We start from the raw sequence: 19,577 nt of genomic DNA, 5'->3' as shown, positions 1-19,577 counted from the left end.
GATAAGTGTGTTGTTGTTGTTGTCATCATCTGCCATGGATGCTTTAGTTGAGATTCCCGCGCTGCAGAGGGTTGGACTAGATGACCCTTCCAAGTCTACAATTCTGAGGGAGGGAAAACGACCAGCAGCCACTTCCCGCCCGCCCTTGGCGGTGGCCACGGGCGCAATCCTGTTCCTGCCTTAAAACGAAACTCTGCAGAGGTGCTTTAGGGCCGCGGGGTAACTCAGGGCTCCCGCCGCGGACCCTGCCCGGGAGAGAGGCTTCCTGCTGCCTCCGAGGAGCCGAGCAAGGGAGGAAGGAAGGAGAGGGCGCTTCTTCCCGCCCCCGGATCCGCTCCCCGCTGGCAGAGGCGCTGCTGGGCGGACGAGAGCAGCGCGCAGTCCTGGCCCAGGAAGGAGCCTCGTCCCTTCCCCGCCCGCCCGGGGCCAGGCGGAGCCAGCAGCGGAGGCAGCAGCAGCAGCAGCAGCAGGAGGAGGAGGAGGAGCAGCGGGTGAGAGGTCGGCCAGCTCCGGTCGCCCATAGAGACGGCGGAGTCCCGAGTTGCGAGGGCGGCGGCGGCGGCCGGAGAAGGGGCTGAGGCGGCGAGGCGCACGGTAAGGAGGGCGGGCGCGGCGCGGAGTCGCCGCCGCCGGAGGGAGCGGGAGCGAGGGAGGAGGGCCTCCCCGGGCCCCAGGCAGCGCTGCTCTTTCCTGCTTCTTTCTCCGCCCGGGCGCTGTCCCCGCCTCCCGCCATTGCAGCCGCCGGGCCGAGGACTGCCCCCTCCGCGGCCGCCCGAGGCGCGCAGACCCGTCGTCGTGGGGAGCGGGAGAGCCTTCGGCTTGCTGCCGCCCCCCGCCGCCTCTTCCTGGCCGCGGTGCGGGGCGCTGAGCGAGGCGTGGCTGCCGCGCGCGGGCGGGCGGGCGGGCGCCTCCCGGGCTTGCTAGGCCACTGTTTCCACGCCACCAGCGCCCGCCGGGTCGTGGAGAGAGGGTGGGTCGGCTCCTTTTTCTCGAAACGAGGTGTGCTAGGGAGTCCGCACCCGGAGGGTGGCTCTTGTCCCTTGTTAGAGAACATGGAGGGTGATTCTGTGTATGTGTGAACGTCGGAAGAGTTTTCGGGCTGAAGGTCCGTCTTGTTTCCAAAGTGGCTTGTTTCCAAAATGGCTAGCCAGATGTTTCTGGGAAGCCCCCAAGCAAGGACCAGAGTGCTAATCTAGTAACTTGCCTATAGATTCTGGTTGATTCTAGGGTGGTGCACAACACCACCACCACCACAATATTGATAAAGAATTGCATCAACATACCTATTATAACAGTAAAACTTGTTTCAGGACCTAAACCTGGAGCTTCCATTTAGCTATTACCACTAGTGTTGAACTGCCTATGGTGCATTTCTAGAATCCCCATTTAAAACCATCTTGAGTTATCGGCTGTTGCCACATCTTGTTGGCTCTGATGGGAAGAAGCAGGACTATTGTGAGGTTGCTACCTGAGGTCCCTTGGGTTGCTGGATGGGTCTGTCTTCCAGAATTGCACAGAGGCCAAAGTAGATACAATGGACAGGTATAGACTAGTCCAGCCTTCTCCAACCTGGTGCCTTCCAGATGTTTTGGACTACAACTCCCATCAGCTGGAATAGAGTACCAGCAAAGCATTGTTGAGTTCTCACATCATGTGCATTATCTGCTTTCATTGCTGAGTTTCAGTTACCAATGAGACCTCACAGTAGGGTCAGAAACAGTATCAGTGCCTCAGACAGCAGGCAAGCACTGCATACAAGGCTGCTATCCTATTATGCTGCAGATCGGCTTTTGCTTGATGATGGATATTCGGCACTGATATATATTTATTGGCTAGAAGATAATGTGGCTGGCTGTAAGGTTTAATAAAATGGTGGTTACCTACATAACCATACTGCATCGCTGGTGCTCCTTGCCAACCATTATGGCTTAATGATGCTAATTATTCCCTTTTAGTTCTGTGGCTTCCTTAGTACAGTGTGACTGCTCCTGGTTTCCAGTGTGTCCAAAAGACGATGAATGGTGCTGGCCTGCAACACTCCCAGCTCATTTTTGCTGATGGTTGGTGTTGAGCTACATTGTGGAGAAAGGGTCACTAGAGCAGGGGGCCCTCCAAGATGTTGGACTCCAGTTCCCATCAGCCCCAGCCGGCATGGGCAGTGGTCAAAGATGATGGTAGCTGTCACCCAATAACATCTGGAAGGCCAGCGGATCCCCACCAAAGACGCATAGTCAGTATTTACCTAGTGGTGTTTGAACTCTGCATTTCCGTAAGAAACACGCCATTCTTCTGTTGGGAGTTTCAGAAGGGTAGAATTTGTAAATGAAAGCAAGAAATTAATGCACAGTTTTGCAGAAGTGGCTCACCCTGTGGGGCAGAGCTGCTGGGCTTTCCAGCATGTGGGTCGCTGTTGCTTACCAAGAGGGGCTGGGGGAGGGGAGGACAAGGTGGCAAAGAGTTTGGTGTGCCATGCCTGCCTCCCTCCCAGTAAGCAACAGCATCCAGCTTGCAGGGAAGCTAGTGCAGCAATTCTGCCCCACCCAGTCAGCCACCTCTGCTTCCGTGGAAATAAAATACAAGGAAAACAAAGCAAGCTATGGGGTCTGTGGTGAGGTTTTCCGTATTCTCCTGATCCTTGAAGCTGCTTGTGTTTAGTTTCTACCAAACTCCCATGCTTTTATGAAGGAGAACCTGATAAAACTGCTCCCATAAGTCATCTTGATGCTGTTGCAAGCAAAAGGAAAAGAGTGGTAGTTGTTCTAGCCTGAACTTAGTGTAACTCTTGACTGTGAGCTGCTAGAACAATAATAAGCATCATATAGCTGGTGTCTGCTGGATATTAAGTGCACTTTTCTCTCGAAGGAAACAGCATGAAAGGGAAGCATCCACAAAATGTTGGCTTGGCTTACTACCCAGCCGTACTCCATAGTTGCCACTGACTCTCTCCATCCCCTTAGCCTTCTGCATCTGCTAGAGAGCTTGGGAAAGGAAGGGGGCATCTCATATCACACTGGGAGTGGGCTTTAATCTTTCATGCACAGTATGCTTCTGTTCAGTGCAATTTAAAAGAAACACCCCTTCCTGACTGTAGTGTGTGTGTGTGTGTGTGTGTGTGTGTGTGTGTTTTGTCGCGGGGGAGGTGGGAGTGTCTCTTAACTCTCCCCACAAACACTGCACAGTGCAAAGGCCCCCTTCTTCCCTCTCAAGGTGAGAGGCAGGAGAGGGTTTCTCAGGTTACACTGAGTAGGGGCCCTTTACCCAGCAAGCTGCAGCGCAGGTGGATTTATGGGCACCTACTGATCGGAAAGCCTAGTCACAAGAAAAATCTCACAGCGAGAACATCAGGGAGTTTATTTAACAAGTTCTGTCATGTTTAATGATAGTCTTGCTTGCTATGGAGGTGAAACATAAAGCTTACTGGATAGTGAAACCTTGCAGAGTGGGATTAAACTTTGCTTCTTCTTACACTTTAGCTGCTTCAGACCCAACATTTTTAATGCCAGAATCTTCCATTTTGTACACATTTGCTTCGTATACTTGTAATCTTCAACTCATTTTTACCTCTTTCCGCCTGAAAACATCCCCCTTTCTCTCAGGCTGGGGGAACCCTTTTCAGCCTAAGGGTCACATTTCCTCATGGGCACTGGGGCTCACCTGCTAGCTGTGGGCAGGATCAGAGACAAAGAAAAGTGAGCAGAGCAATAGGTGTGACTCTTACAGTAACCTGTATTTTTAGCTATAAACCCCCCTAAGGTTTTTGCATAAACACTCCACATGCATTGTTTTTGTTCGTTATTTTGTTATGTATATTTTATATTGTAAACCGCCCTGTAAACCTGAGATGACGGGCGGTATAGAATTTTAATAAATATTAATAATAATATTTTTTCGATCCTACAGTCAAGGAAGAGGCAGAGTCACAGTTCAAGGACACATTTCAGTTGGCAGAAGCACTTGAGGGGAGTGCAGAACAGGGATGTTAAGAAGCAGGGTCCTGGGATAGGGGGCATGGACTGGGAATAGTTTTGAAAGCCAAGTAGAGAAGCTGCAATGTGGTTCTCCCCACTCAGGCCTGAGGTTCCCAATTGCTACTTAAAGCTGCAGCTTTTATATTTTTATTAACTGTTGTTAAAGCTCCAGAAACGAAAGATTTATGCAAGTACCAAATGAAGTTTGCCTCGGTTTTGGATAGCAAACTTTGTGCCCTTAAACATGGTGAGATTCCAAATAAATGCCTGTCTCCTCTAGATAATAATGTTAAAATCATAACAAATGATTCACAAAATAGAGAGCAAGTTCTCCAGAACTCTTTATCAGGCTAGTTCTTAAGCAAAGCAGAAGGGGAGGGGGGTGAAATGAAACAAAACAGTACAAAAACGTAGGGAGATGTTGTAGCCGTGAAGTCTGTGTCTCTTCCAAGATGGAGATTGCAGAATAAATTGTGGTCTGCTAGGTGCTGCAAATATCGGGTTACGTCTAGGGTTCTGTGATAAAGAAGCAATGGGCGATCCCCGTTTCTGAAAACATAAACCCTGTCAGTTATCCAGAACTGTATTGTGTCTTAAGCAACATGCGCAAGTTCTTGTTTAGGAACAGAGTTAAATATGTTCCAAATAGAGGAAGATCCATAGCACAGTGGCAGTGCACATGTTTTTTTATTTTCCATCAAGGCCATCAAGGCAGCTGACAAGATAACTCAGTAAAAGAATAGAGCTGAAACTAAAGAAGACCACAGTGTGGGGGGGGGATCAGGAGTGGTTATATACAACATTTGTCCCAATATCCCACCCAAAACAGCTTTTTACTTTTCTAAAGTTTAGTTACAGTATATTATCAAGCAGTCATTGTATTTGAAAATAAACTGCAAAATATATAATAACTAAATCTTTGAATAGAGCAAATTAAACAAACCAAAGGAGTATGGTCTATTGGGAAATTGTACTTAAAGCCGTAAAATAGGCACATATTACAAATTCAATAATAATAAATAACCAAATCAGTTGCCCTACCATGTCAAGGGAAATTCATCACAATACTAAGCTTACATTTGTTCATAAGCAGGCTGAGTCTCAGATGAGTCAGAGCAAAGCCTCTGATGTTAATCTGAGATCCGGGGTAAACTCTTTAGGTAGGTGTCCTAAAGATACGTCAGCTCAATGCAGAAAATCAGCACCCAGAGACATTTTTCTGAATGTTTCACTACAGATTTATAAACCACTTCAAATCTAGAACCCATGTACAATAAAATAAATGCGATTTGAAAATTATACAGTCCCTAAAAACAATAACACAGTTTCTACAATTATGCAGTTAATATTTCAATAAACGTCTGGGCTTCAGTTCCGGGAAATTACAGATATCAAAGTTGTTATATGCTGTCCACGATGAGCCCCAGTTTATACTGTGACCACTGTGTTTTGAATCCATTGTACTTCATGAAAATTCTGTAATGGCAGCGCCACATAAAAGTGTGTTATTGTACCCTAATCTGGATGATACTAAGACACGAATGGCAGTGGCCAGGTCTGTTTTATTCAGGAAAAGCTATGGCTGCTGTTGTGCCCATCTGGGCAGAGCATTCCAGCCCCTACCCCACCCCGCAATTCTGGGCTGTGGGGTGTTTGGAACGAGTAGAGGTGCCCCTCCTTTACTCAGCACACCCAGGGACCGTGTCAGATTCAGGAGCAACCACAAACTACGTACCTGGTTTTAAAGAGAGTGTGCCATTCCTAGGCTCTGGTTTAAAGCAAAGCTGTACTCTGAGAAAATCTGTTGAAATAATGGACTAAAATTAGTCGTGACTAATTTAAGTCTGTTTATTTCAGTGGGATTATTCTGAGTGTAACTTGGGGAGCTGCTGCTCGCTGGGGTACATAAACCCAGGCTAGGTGGGCTAATGATCAGATTCCGCATAATCGGTGTAAATCTCTGGAAGGCTTTTTTTTTTTAATAGGAACTTGTGATTCACAGTAGGAACATGAATAATAATAGTTCCTGTGGGTTGAGTGGGTGGAGAACAGAAGGGGAGAATTTGTTAAATTGGAGATTATTCTGTCGAAAATTACCATTGTTACATGATGACTTTCGTAAAGCAATGGTTGAATTGTTATCAGTGTTCTTTTTTGGATAAAAATAGCTTCTTAGGTTTGTGAAAATATTTACAAAATAGTTTAGTTATGGGTGGCAAACCAGTGTTGCTCATTATCAGCACTGCTCTTTAATACTTCTGCAACCACATTCTTTACAGCATTAGGGACCTATTCTTCGTGTCTGTGAAGTAATTGCCTAGTTGTTTTTGTACACGATTCAAACATCTTCGCTCATGTCAGCACTGGGAGAAAGCAATTTTTGTCTTATCTAATGTGTCTGATGCGGTAATTAGGGCTATGTTGGCTGTTCCATTACAGTCCAATCCTGTGCATGTTTACTCAGAAGTAAGTCCCAGTGAGGCTTACTTCCGGGAAAGTGTTTAGACTTGCCGTCTGAAAACTTAGTCCTCATGCTAAGTTTTGCTCTATTATGATAACTAATTATACACTCAATTTATTTCCCAAGCCTATTATTGCTTGCCTGTTCTAGACAAACTCTTGCTTACACATAAACTGGTATGCAGTTCAGTATCTGTGGCCATGGGACACAATAGTACTTAATAGTATGAAGGACAGGGCTATTGAACAATTTTCAGTGCTCATCCTACTTTAAGCTTACTACAATTTGTTTCCATGTTGGGAGGCTGGGAGTGGTGGTGGAGCATCCATGGAAATACACGCCGCACAAAAGCAGCTGTCTTCAGCTTAACATGGGGCTTCTGTGTACTAAAGTTTGTCCTGTGTTCTTGAAAATTGTGGAATCAGACAGTTATTCATTTATGTTGCCCCCATTGCTTGAGAACATCAGTAGTATTTTTGTCTGACTTCCAGACAGCAAAAAATAATTACAGCTCAATAAAATGTATTATAGTGAAGGGAAGCATTTGAAGATAGCCCACCACCCAAGAATTTTAATTTTATTTGTCACATGGGTATTCTTCAGTTCCTCCAAAGGTAACATACTTGGGATCATGCTGTTTATATTTGCCCAACAACCCTGTGAAGTACAGTTGGGGAGAAGCAATAACTGGATCAGGCTGTCCATTGCATTTTGTGGTTAAACATGGATTTGAATCCTGGTTTTCGTCTTAAATCCAGCACTCCTTAAATGCCACATCACAGATCTTCACGCCATGCTGTACTTAGGTTTCGAGATAAAGAGGCGCATCTCCAAGCTGAAAAATCCGTAACTAAGACTAATAAAACTGCCATATATTGTGCTAGCACCCAGAAGGCAGTGCTTGTTTTGGGATTTCAACTTTGGGTGCCACCATTACTGAGGAACATGCTCTTCTGCTTTTATGTTCCCACCTTCTAAAGGTCTCATTATGCTTCACCTGTAGAATTTCATTATGTCTCTGGGACTTGAAACTATGCAAGAGCCTCTCTCCTCTGGAAAAGCCTTGTAGATGTTGATCTGAACACGATACAGCTGCCTTGATGTGATGCTTACATGAGGATTATGTACCGGGAAGTCTTGTCCCAAGTGTTTAAATTTCAGCTGGGGTTCTGTACAACAGAAATAGAACACGCAATATTTTTTTATTTGTGCCTACTTTAATCAGATTCCTTTTTGGCAGTTTAAGAGTACTACAATTTGTTTGCCACATCTTACTTTCACTTTTAGCCATATAAAAGCAAATAGTTTCAGTTGCTCTTTTTTCCTCGTTCCTGTTCTTGTTGTGTTAGCGATTTAGGCACTGGTAAAAGTTTATGCTTTCAGTGTAGGTCTGGAAGAAGCAAGTATCGTTTTGATCTTGTGTTAGCAGTCAGAAAATAAACAAGTGGCTGATATGTTGGCTAAACATTGTATTCCAAGGCTCAAAAGACAGGTAGAGTCAGTTCATGTGCTTAACTGTTCTCCCATTTAATGATGCACCCTTGCTAAACCAGAGTTGCAACAAAAAAGACCATGCATAATCTTGCATTCCTAATTGGTAGTAATCTGTGAATGTTTTTGTATCCAAACAGATACATATTGTGCCTATAACTTCCTTTTCCTTTGATCCCATTCCACCTCACCTGGAGGAATAATAGGATGCATTGTATGTAGGCAAATAAACTAAATGAGCCACTGACATACTTGGATGTAGAAATATCCAGGCTCAGAGCCATGCGTAGTCATTAAGGTTCCTTTGTGTTCTTGGTCAAGTTACTTAAAGTTCAGATATGCAGAAAAATAGTTGTAAGTTGGGGAAAGACAGGCTTGAATGTATACAACAAAGTTCATGTATCAGGGTGCAGATCAGTCTAAACCCATTATCCCTAATAAGGTAAAAGGTAAAGGACCCCTGGACGGTTAAGTCCGGTCAAAGGCAACTAAGGGGTGCGGTGCTCATCTTGGTTTTCAGGCCAAGGGAGCCGTTGTTTGCCCACAGTCAGCTTTCTGGGTCATGTGGCCAGCATGACTAAACTGCTACTGGTGCGCGGAGGACCGTGATGAGTGCCAGAGCACACGGAAACACCATTTACCTTCCCGCCGCAGTGGTACCTATTTTTCTTTTACCTTTTACCTTTTTACCTTACCTATTTATCTACTTGCACTGGTATGCTTTCGAACTGCTATGTTGGCAGAACCTGTGACAGAGCAATGGGAGCTCACCCTGTTTTGCAGATTCGAAATGCCAGCCTTCCAGTCAGCAAGCCCAGGGGGCTCAGTGGTTTAGACCAGTGTTTCCCAACCTTGGGCCTCCAGCTGTTTTTGAACTACAACTCCCATCATCCCTAGCTAGCAAGACCAGTGGTCAGGGATGGTGGGAATTGTAGTTCAAAAACAGCTGGAGGCCCAAGGTTGGGAAACACTGGTTTAGACCACAGTGCCACCCGCATATCCCTAATACAGTATACTAACTTTGCACATGCAGATCTTTTTATGTTATTAATTTAGAAGGACTGCACTGTGGGGGTTTTTTTTTTAGGAGATGCTTGTTTGAATCAGTTCCAGGTCTGTGTTTGAAATTCGTGGGAATACTGGAAAATCAAAAGAAGTGTTTGCATGAATATTGATGATAGCATCTTGAACTGTATTAAATAATTGCTTCACATTCCTATATCCAGTAGATATTATTCAAAAGGTAAATGTGAGGCTTACATTTTTAACAGCATATTCCTAAGGAAATAATATATTCTGCATTTTAAAATCTAAATTGTATGAAACATTGATCATGTTTCTGTAGGAATAAATCAACCATTGGCAGTGAGATGCATTAGCTGATCTCTTATTAGTCTATTCTAGTATATCATATAAATGTATTTGTCCTCATTAGTCTACAAAATAACTTGAGTACCATTGTTCATGAGAGGGAGCTGTTTTCCTATCCCATTTCTTCCCCAATTTAAGTTAATTACATACCACTTTTCTGCTGCAATATCCTTTTGACCTTAACCATATTCTTTTTAGTAATGGCATGGGAACACAAACACTTTTGGGTTTTTAAAGCTTGTATACTTTTCTTCTACCTCTATTCCTTCAATGTGACTTCATGAGAAATATTTTTAATGCATTATAATAGCATCTGAGGTTAACAACAATACATGTTTTCTTGCCCTTTGACATTTTTAAATGGATGCTGTCAGTCTGTCCAGGCCCAAAGGCTCTAGAACTTTAAAACACTTTAATAAGCAATAATACGCAAAGGTAGTAATGTTGGTCCTTAAGAGTTGGCCCCACATTGTTGGCCCTAGGCCTGTAAAAGATTTAGCCATCACTGTCTTAAGCAGAATGCAGAGGTTACTGGCATAGGCACAGAGCAGAAGTAAAGAGAAACTTGGCAGTTTTTAATTTAGCAAAATCAGGGATTACCTTTGGATGGTGTTCTAGGTACTAATTTTAATTTTCATATTAAAATAATTTTAATATGAACTTTGGATGATTGTCAAGTGCACCACCCAAAATTAATCCCTTACTTTGGTAAATGAAAGACTCTCATGTTTCTCTTTATTTCTGTTGTCTGTGTAGATCAGGAACTAGTGTGTTTCATTTAAGTTTGAAATATCACAATGTACTTAAAATGAGTAGTTAAAATATAATTTGCCCTAACAGCATCCCAGTAATCAGCATCGTTTGTATGGTGTTCATCCTTGGTGTGTAACCTGATACCTGTAACCTGGTAACAGGAAGGGACTCAGCCTGCAGTCTCCATCATGAAGCCAACCTGACCTCTTGGCTAACAACATCAACCTAATTTTTTGTACTTAAAAAAATTATCCTCATTTCCCTTGCCCCCTGTTTTGTTGTTGTGTCTTGCTTGATTAAGAGTTCTAGAGAACTCTAAAGCTTGCCACTCTTGTGGACACTTTGGCTAGTCTCAATAATTGTATTGTAATGATTCTTCAACACCAACGTCCTTGGACTGGTCATGTTGTTTTGATGCCTGATTATCGTCTTTCAGAACAACTACTCTATTCCCAACTTAAGAAAGGAAAACGAAATACTGGAGGACAATAAAAGAGGTTTAAAGATACTCTCCAGGCAAATCTAAAAAAAATGCAATATAAGCACCGATAATAGGAAACACTGGCCTGCAAGTGCTCCAGTTGGAGAATAGCCTCTACAAAAGGCATTGTGGATTTTGAAGAAAGACGAATTCAGGATGAAAGAGAGAAACGAGCTAAGAGGAAGTCACATTTGGCAAATTCTCACCGTGATCAACTCCCACCCAGAAACCTACGTTCCCCACTGTGGAAGGATGTGTGGATCCAGAATTGGCCTCCACTGTCATTTATGGACACACCACTAATACTGTGTACACCACTAATACTGTCTTACTCAGCCAGAGAGAGAGAGAAGAGATTGTCCAACTAGATTTTGGAGATTAATGATCGAAGCATCCTCAAAAGTCAGATAGAATTAAGTTCAATTTAAAGTGCCAAAAAGCCTTTGATCCACAAAATAATTTGTTTTATGCCAGTACTGGTGACTAGTAACCTATTCTGGGAATATTCCCCACAGTAGGAGTTCCATTCATAAAAATGGCTGCACTTGCAGTAGGGCGAAGTAAATCAAGAAGTCTCCTCTGGTTTGGCAGTATTTGCTCCAAGTAAAGGAGAAATTACCAGTTTAATCCGAGTTGTGGGACTGTTAGCTCATCTACCACTTATAACAATTACAATTTTTAAGATCTATTTTAATGTTGCTGTATTTTCTTGCTCCCAGTCTGCTGTTTTTAGTTTTTTTAAAAATATCGCTTATTGTTTTAATTGTAAGACACCCTGCACATTGTGAAACTGAGTGACAGGATATAATATGCTTTCATTAAATAACTGGACAGTGGGAGATTCAGCCAATGCATCTAGTGTTTGGGTATTAGATGTATATTTAAATGATACTGAGGCTGTATTGTTTTTAACACTCGATTGGAAGCCGCCCAGAGTGGCTGGGGAAACTCAGCCAGATGGGCAGGGTATAAATAATAATATATTATTATTATTATTATTATTATTATTATTATTATTATTACTATTACTATTATTACTATTATTATTACTATTATTATTAATCTTCGGGGGGTGGGATGTATGAAACTGCCTCCTACTGAGTCAGACCACTGGTCCATCTAGCCCAGGGGTCGGCAACCTTTTTCAGCTGTAGGCCAGTCCACCATCCCTCAGACCATGTGGTGGGCCGGGCTATATTTTTTGGGGGGAAATGAACGAATTCCTATGCCCCACAGATAACCCAGAGATGCAGTTGAAATAAAAGGACACATTCTACTCATGTAAAAACACGCTGATTCCCGTACTGTCTGCGGGCCGGATTGAGAAGGCGATTGGGCCACATCTGGCCCCTGGGCCTTAGGTTGCCTACCCCTGATCTAGCCTGAATCTCTGACTGGTGAAGACTCTCCAGAGTAGCAGACGGGAGTCTTTCCCAGCTCTGCTGCCTTAGATCATTTTAGCTGCTGTGCCCTGGGAGATTTTGCATATGAGGCACTCACTCCATCACTGAGCAATGAGCCTTCCTTCTCCATGTTTTTGTTTAAAAATATAAATTCTGAATGCAAAATTCCAAAGCTTACATTAAAGGAATTTAAGTAGAATTGAGAAGAAAACAAGATGGAAGATAACCTGAGAAATCAGATTAATCAAAACCTGGACTTCAAAGATTATTGAGAATTTCATTCTTACATTGGTGGTGTATACTGCTTGTATGTTAAGATTCATAGGCAGTTTATGACAGAGGGCATGGTGCCCTCCAGATGTTGAACTACAGCTTTTGTCAACCCTGATTGTTTGTCACTGATTATTTGCCAGAGCCCTGGATGCTGCATTTGACATGGGAATTGTGTTCGGCACCTGTTTGTAAGAGTGGCCTCCCATTCAGCAAGAAAACTGCATGGGTTTGGCGTCTAGCTTGATCCTGAGTGCCATGTTTTAGCCTACAGTATGTGGCTAAAAGCCTACAGTATGTGGGACGCTGTGGGTAAAACCTCAGTGCCTAGGACTTGCCGATCGTCAGGTCGGTGGTTCGAATCCCCGCGGCGGGGTGCGCTCCCGTTGCTCGGTCCCAGCACCGCCAACCTAGCAGTTCTAAAGCACCTCTGGGTGCAAGTAGATAAATAGGGACCGCTTACCAGTGGGAAGGTAAACGGCGTTTCCGTGTGCTGTGCTGGCTCGCCAGATGCAGCTTGTCACGCTGGCCACGTGACCCGGAAGTGTCTGCGGACAGCGCTGGCCCCCGGCCTCTTAAGTGAGATGGGCGCACAACCCTAGAGTCGGACACGACTGGCCCGTACGGGCAGGGGTACCTTTACCTTTTACCTATGTGCTGGGCTTTCAGTTTATCTTAAGTTAAACATACATCCTGGGACATATTAAACATCAGGAAGAAAAATCTCACATTTTCCAAACTTCATTGTTTCTGCTTTCTCATTCCCATGACTACCTTTATGATTTTTGAATACTTTTTCTTGTATACTTTATCTGTCTTGGTCAAAACAGTATCCATTAATTAACGAGACCTGCTCTAAACTATGGAAGTGGGGCTTTGGCTTTGCCAGGTGCTCTTGAAAGTAAACTAAATCCAGTGTTTCCTCTGAATCTTGTGGGTGGGTAGAAATCTGGGATCATCCACTCAGGTCCAAAATTAGAAGGGAGTCTGGGGCTCATCATACTTGCCAGAGACCATGTGACTTCTTCCTATGGTGAGTGTGGCTTGCAAAATTGTGGACCTTGGTTACTGCTTATGGTTAGTTCAGAGAAAGTTAAATTTTGAGCCCTGGATTTCGACAATATGCTAAGTCAGTTCCTGGCTTATCTCAGTAAAGCAGAGCAGCAAACTATGGTAACCAGAGAGGTGCAAAACAGCCACATTCTCCTTCCCAGGAGCCTGCAGGTTCTCACTAAACCATCATTTGGCTTATCGTAGTGTGTGAACCAGAACTCTTGTTCTCTGGCTCCTGGTACAAAAGCGCTGCCTAGTCACTGGGTGTGCTGACATGCTGAAGCTGTGAGGATTTCTAGTAGCAGAAAGAGAAAAGAGTTAAGACTGCAGTTATTTCTAGGAAGATAAAAATTTGGGGGTCAGGAGAAGAGACATGGGATTTGGGATATTTTGAAACCGGGTGTGGGATACAGAGATCATGTATAAAACTAATGAATGGAACACATCTTCATTATTCTGCTGCAGACACTTTCTTTTTGCCTATATATTTCTTAAACATTCTGTTCATTTGGAGTTAACTAAGGCTGCTTTTCTGATATTTGGCGGAATTCAATGTCACACTCTTCCATTCGTTTTGCCTGCGCAAGCATTATAGCTTGCTAGATGCAGCAATGCCCCCTTCCCCCGTGTAATGTGATGGGTAATGTCCCAATCCTTCCAGAGTCAATTTTGGAGGGGGGGGGAAGCCCCATTGTGCATGCAGAAGTCCTTGCACAGGGCTTCTGTTGACAGAACTGGTTAGCTGAATCCTATCCTTTGCTTTGTTTAACTTTGTGTTAGGATGGCAGTTCATAAACCCCCTTTTTTTAAAGCACCAGGTCTTTTCATCAGGTCATGTTTAGTGCTAATAATACTGGTAAATTTGTACATCCTAAAAAGTAATTTTATACTGTTGCAGTAGAAAAACACACTCTCTCCTTTCCAGATGCTACTGTCTTCTTTTCTCATCATTCCACTTCATATCTATTTTCCAGATTTTTCCAAAGGCCAAGTGCAAGATTTGTCGCAGAGCAAGAATTGGAAGCTAATCACCTGATTCCCAGTTGGTGCTTTAATAGCCAGACTGTTCCTGTCATTCACACTAGAAGGTAAATATTATACCACAGCAGAAACCTTATTATTGAATCCAGATGTTCCTTGTATCTTTATAGATAATTAACATTTTTTTAAAATTCAGAGATGAGGTTTATAGTGCCACCTGGAGGTTTAACAAGCAAATCTTCCATAGAAATATTAAGTGCAATTCTGTGATGAATTCTAAATTTGCCTTTAACTAATACCATACTAGCCTAGAGCTTGCCGAGCAGAAGGTCAGCGGTTCAAATCCCTGTAACGGGGTGAGCTCCTGTTGCTCGGTCCCTGCTCCTGCCAACCTAGCAGTTTGAAAGCACGTCAAAGTGCAAGTAGATAAATACGTACTGCTCCGGTGGGAAGGTAAACGGCGTTTCCCTGCACTGCTCTGGTTCGCCAGAAGCGGCTTAGTCATGCTGGCCACATGACCCGGAAGCTGTACGCTGGCTCCCTCGGCCAGTAAAGCGAGATGAGCGCCGCAACCCCAGAGTCGTCCACAACTGGACCTAACAGTCAGGGGTTCCTTTACCTTTACTTTGCACAGTACTACAAATAGGACTGTGTAGATGCATATGGAATATGTGCCCACACTCTCACCCCTCCACTAAAGTTTATATAACTTTTCACCTGTTTCGAAAGACAAAGAAAATGTTTTGTTGCTCAGTTTTCACTTTTCAACTGCAGAGAGGACAGTAATATTTAATTCAGATAGTGCCTACTCCTGACAAGATTGATCCCATCGGGTGGTTGGGAGAAAGTACAGTGGTGCCTCGCAAGACGAAATTAATTCATTCCGCGAGTCTCTTCATCTTGCGGTTTTTTCGTCTTGCAAAGCACGGCTATTAGCGGCTTAGCGCTATTAGCGGCTTAGCAGCTATTAGCGGATTAGCGGCTATTAGCGGCTTAGAAAAAGGGGAGGGAAAGGAAAAAAACTTGCAAGAACTCGCAAGACGTTTCGTCTTGCGAAGCAAGCCCACAGGGAAATTCGTCTTGCGAAGCACCTCAAAAGACGGAAAACTCTTTCGTCTAGCGAGTTTTTCGTCTTGCGAGGCATTCGTCTTGCGGGGCACCACTGTAGAACTAGCAACTGGTCTTCAACTGATGGCAATAAGTATTGAGTACCTTTGCGGAGGCTGCATATCACACCAAAGCTGAGTGGTCAGACATCCTCCAGAACCTTGGACAATTCTTAGAGACCAAACAACTTGTTCTGATGGGTTCCTAGTTCCAGACAAGCACTTACATACTCGGTCTGTTATGTTCACTATGTAGCCTACAGTCAATCTCCTTCCTGAGGGGTGGAAAGCTTTTTAAAAGGGCAGTCTCTAATATTTTCATTCTGTGTGTGTTGGGAATCAGGCATTGCAGCAAGTTACACTCTTGGTAGCAAGAGCTCCAGGGTATCAGGGGTTACTATCTTCACCAGGCCAAGCTCAGGAGGTGGTGTTGAGCCCCAGGGACATCACCCCTGCAACTTCTGTCATTGGTCCTTCAGACATAGCTGGACCCTCTCACTGTGTGTCAGTGAAAGACCACAGAGCAGTTCCTTGAGCTTCTCTGCTTGTCCCCTGTTCTGCTGGCAATCTGCTCTGTGACTTCTGTTTTTTTTTTAAAAAAAATATTTATTAGCCGTTTAAAGATTACAAAAGAAAAGAAAAAGAATTAAACAAGACAATACCATACAATACAAAAACAAAACAAAAACACCACACAACCCAAACCCTAAAACATTGAATCAACCAAACAAAACAAAAACAATTAAAAACACATCCAATAATTTCGATATCATAACTTTCATTCACTTGTTTCAGTGACCTCCTCACACCTCCCTTTTTGTATTCCACTTCAATTAGCTGTTTCAGCAATTCCTTTCCATCTTCCTCTGTTTTTTGTCCTGTAATTTATCTTAACATATTCTAACCTTATTTTTTCCCTTTAATACATTTACAATTTGTCTGTACCTAATTCCTTATAACATTTCTGCTAAAGCCATATAACTTCATTCCATCATTTTTCTAACATTCATTAATTTTACAGTATTTCTGTAAATAATCTTTAAACTTTTTCCACTCTTCTTCCACCGACTCTTCTCCCTGCTCTCGGATTCTGCCAGTCATTTCCGCCAGTTCCATCAACTTCATCTGCCATTCTTCCCGGGTGGGTAAATCTTGTGTCTTCCAATACTGTACTTCGCGATGAGTATTCTTGCTGCTGTTGTTGCATACATAAAGAAAGTTCTGTCCTTCTTTGGCACCAATTGGCCGACCATGCCCAGGAGAAAGGCCTCTGGTTTCTTCAGGAAGGTATATTTGAATATCTTTTTCATTTCATTATAAATCATCTCCCAGAATGTCTTAATCCTTGGGCATGTCCACCAAAGGTGAAAGAATGTACCTTCAATCTCATTACATTTCCAACATTTATTTTCGGGCAAATGGTAAATTTTTGCAAGCTTGACTGGTGTCATGTACCACCTATAAATAATTTTCATTAAATTCTCTCTTAGGGCATTACATGCCGTAAATTTCATACCTGTGGAATCTGCTCTGTGACTTCTGAATTAAGCCGGGGGGGGGGTTCCCCTCTCCCTTCAATAATTTACGTTATGTTTATCCATCAAATAATTTATTAGCTGTGCAGTAGATAAATACTGATTTTAAAATGTGTTTGACTTTTTCACCACACAATTTCAGCTCTGTTTTATTCTCATCTGTTCTAGTTTAATGTAAAATGGAATTACCGGTAGCTAATTCATTGTCAACTCTGCTGAGTTGGCTCTTCCATTTGTCCACTAGAGGTCAGTCCTCTGCTGATACTAAATCCACCATTAAACAGTTCTGCAACCAGCGTCCAAATGCAGAGGAAGATAGCTGCATAATCATACGTCATAATAGAAGAGTACATAGATTTTGCCACTAAGACTCCTGAGCAGGAATTATAATATTCTGATTAAAAACCTTTCCTGCAATTTATATATATATATATATATATATATATATATATATATATATATATATATTTGTGTGTGTGTGTCTCTGATAAAATGTTTATTCATATAAAATATTACTTGATAATCCATCCTGTTTAACATTTCATCATCTGAAATGTGATCATTTGTCTGAAATCAGTGCTTATTGTTTTTATTCTGATGAAGATGATTATAGTTCATGAAAGATTTGTGGAGCTGGCATAGAATAATCTCGGGGCTGCCAGTCCCAAAAGTTTGAAAATCATAAGATAGCCTTTAGAAGAGGTTTTTTTGAGTCTGACTCAGATTTTTGTTATATTATGTACAGTGGTACCTTGGGTTACATACACTTCAGGTTACATACGCTTCAAGTTACAGACTCTGCTAACCCAGAAATAGTGCTTCAGGTTAAGAACTTTGCTTCAGGATAAGAACAGAAATCGTGTGATGGAGGCACGGCAGCAGCAGGAGGTCCCATTAGCTAAAGTGGTGCTTCAGGTTAAGAACAGTTTCAGGTTAAGAACGGACCTCCGGAACGAATTAAGTATTTAACCCGAGGTATGACAGTATTTTAGTTTTGAACCTTTCTTGTATAAATTGCTTTTTCTACATCCCAATTGTTTCATTAAATCTGGGCACCTTTCATGATTTTGGAATTTTTCAGTGTACAGCTAGAAATTTGATAGTTTTAAAAATAACTTGTCTGATATTCTTTGGCTACAACTGCTGTAAACAAAGCTTTCTCTTTTATAATCTACCCACAAAGGTTTGAGAACTAGTATAGAATATACCGGTAACTACACATAGCTCCAGAGATGTTAGGTGCAATATTTATTTCAAAACATAGGAGACACAAATTATACCTTTAAGTGTACCAGCACACCTTGTTCTAGGAGTGTATGGGTGTGTTTTTTTTTGCAGAATGCACAACTCAGAGTTTTTCTGCTTGGCCATTATAGTTTATCATGTTAAAGTCAAGAGTGTTTGTACAAATAACCAAACTAAAAAACTCTGGACTTTGTGCCCGTCGTTCTGGGAATAAGACAAAATGTTTCACAGTATTTCTTGACATCTTGAATAATTGAATGATCCCCACCAAGAAAAAAGAAGGGTGAGCTTTCGAAAGCTTATTAGCGTAATTACCTTTGACTCATATGTATAATAAGTATCATTCCTTGTTACGGAAAGGTCAGGTGCAATTCATCAGATGGTTTGCTTTCTAGCCTGTATGTCCATTGGGGAACTACAGAATGCTTGATGCTGATTCATACTACCTGTCCACGGGGGGGGGGGGGTAGGGCTATATGTAAAAGATTTGAGAATTTTAAAAATCCAACCTAAAAGAGAATTGGAAAAATTCATGTAGATTAAGGCTGCCAATGGCTCCTTGCCATGATGGGTATGTTATACCAACAGTATATGCCTCTGAGTACCAGTGGCTGGGAATCACAACTGAAGAGGGTTAGACTCAGGTTCTGCTTGTGGGTTTATGGGCATCTAGTTGGCCACTGTGAGAACAGGATGCTGGGTAGTATGGGCCTTTGGTCTGATCCAGCAGTGCTCTTATGTTCTTATGCTCTTACCCTTCAAGTGCAGAGAACCAGCTTTTTCTCAGGGCAGGCATTTCCCCAGTATTCTTCCTTTGACTAGTACTTCCCTTAGGGGATTTCAGTGGAATAAACAAGATAGACTTATAACAAGTTTGTCAAGTTCCACAATTTACAGACGTTTCTGAAATCAACACATGGGAGTTTAATTTGTGTCACTGGCCTTTCAGTATTGTGCCACATCAGTTTTATCTAATAATTATTTGATGAGACATGAGTCTCATTTAAGTTTAAAATGGCAAAATGTTATATGGAGCCTAACAGGGTTGGGGCTTGAACCTTTTGATTCAGGGTGGTATAGTCTAGCTCAGGGGTCAGCAACCTTTTTCAGCCGTGGGCCAGTCCACCATCCCTCAGACCTTGTGGGGGGCCGGACTATATTTTTTTTTTGGGGGGGGGAAGTGAACGAATTCCTATGCTCCACAAATAACCCAGAGATGCATTTTAAATACAAGTACACATTCTACTCATGTAAAAACACGCTGATTCCCGGACTGTCTGCGGGCCGGATTGAGAAGTCGATTGGGCTGCATTTGCCCCCTGGGCCTAGGCTGCTCATTGCCTACCCCTGGCCTAGCTGCTCATTGGACACAGTTTTCTAGAAGTTTTTACATAAGGGAGAGAGGCTGCTGGTCAACTGGCCAAATGTCCAGGGAATGAGAAGATTATACTCCACAGAG

General features: G+C 42.9%; 1 protein-coding gene across 2 annotated transcripts in view; it reads left to right on the top strand.

Moving 5' to 3' along the window:
* The first annotated feature begins 439 nt into the window (after positions 1-439).
* The window catches only part of GNG12 (G protein subunit gamma 12), a 36,707-nt gene continuing 17,569 nt past the window's right edge, over positions 440-19,577 (top strand). The window contains exons 1-2 of one of the 2 annotated variants that reach the window (XM_079982052.1): positions 440-594; positions 14,226-14,339. The gene's annotated coding sequence lies outside the window, so the exon portion shown is untranslated. The remainder of the gene's footprint in view (positions 595-14,225; positions 14,340-19,577) is intronic. The other variant, XM_079982053.1, reaches the window with a different exon arrangement.

The sequence above is a fragment of the Podarcis cretensis genome (genome assembly GCF_951804945.1).
Source record: "Podarcis cretensis genome assembly, chromosome: 6".
NCBI classification, from domain to species: domain Eukaryota; kingdom Metazoa; phylum Chordata; class Lepidosauria; order Squamata; family Lacertidae; genus Podarcis; species Podarcis cretensis.
This window is presented reverse-complemented; position numbering and strand designations above follow the sequence as displayed.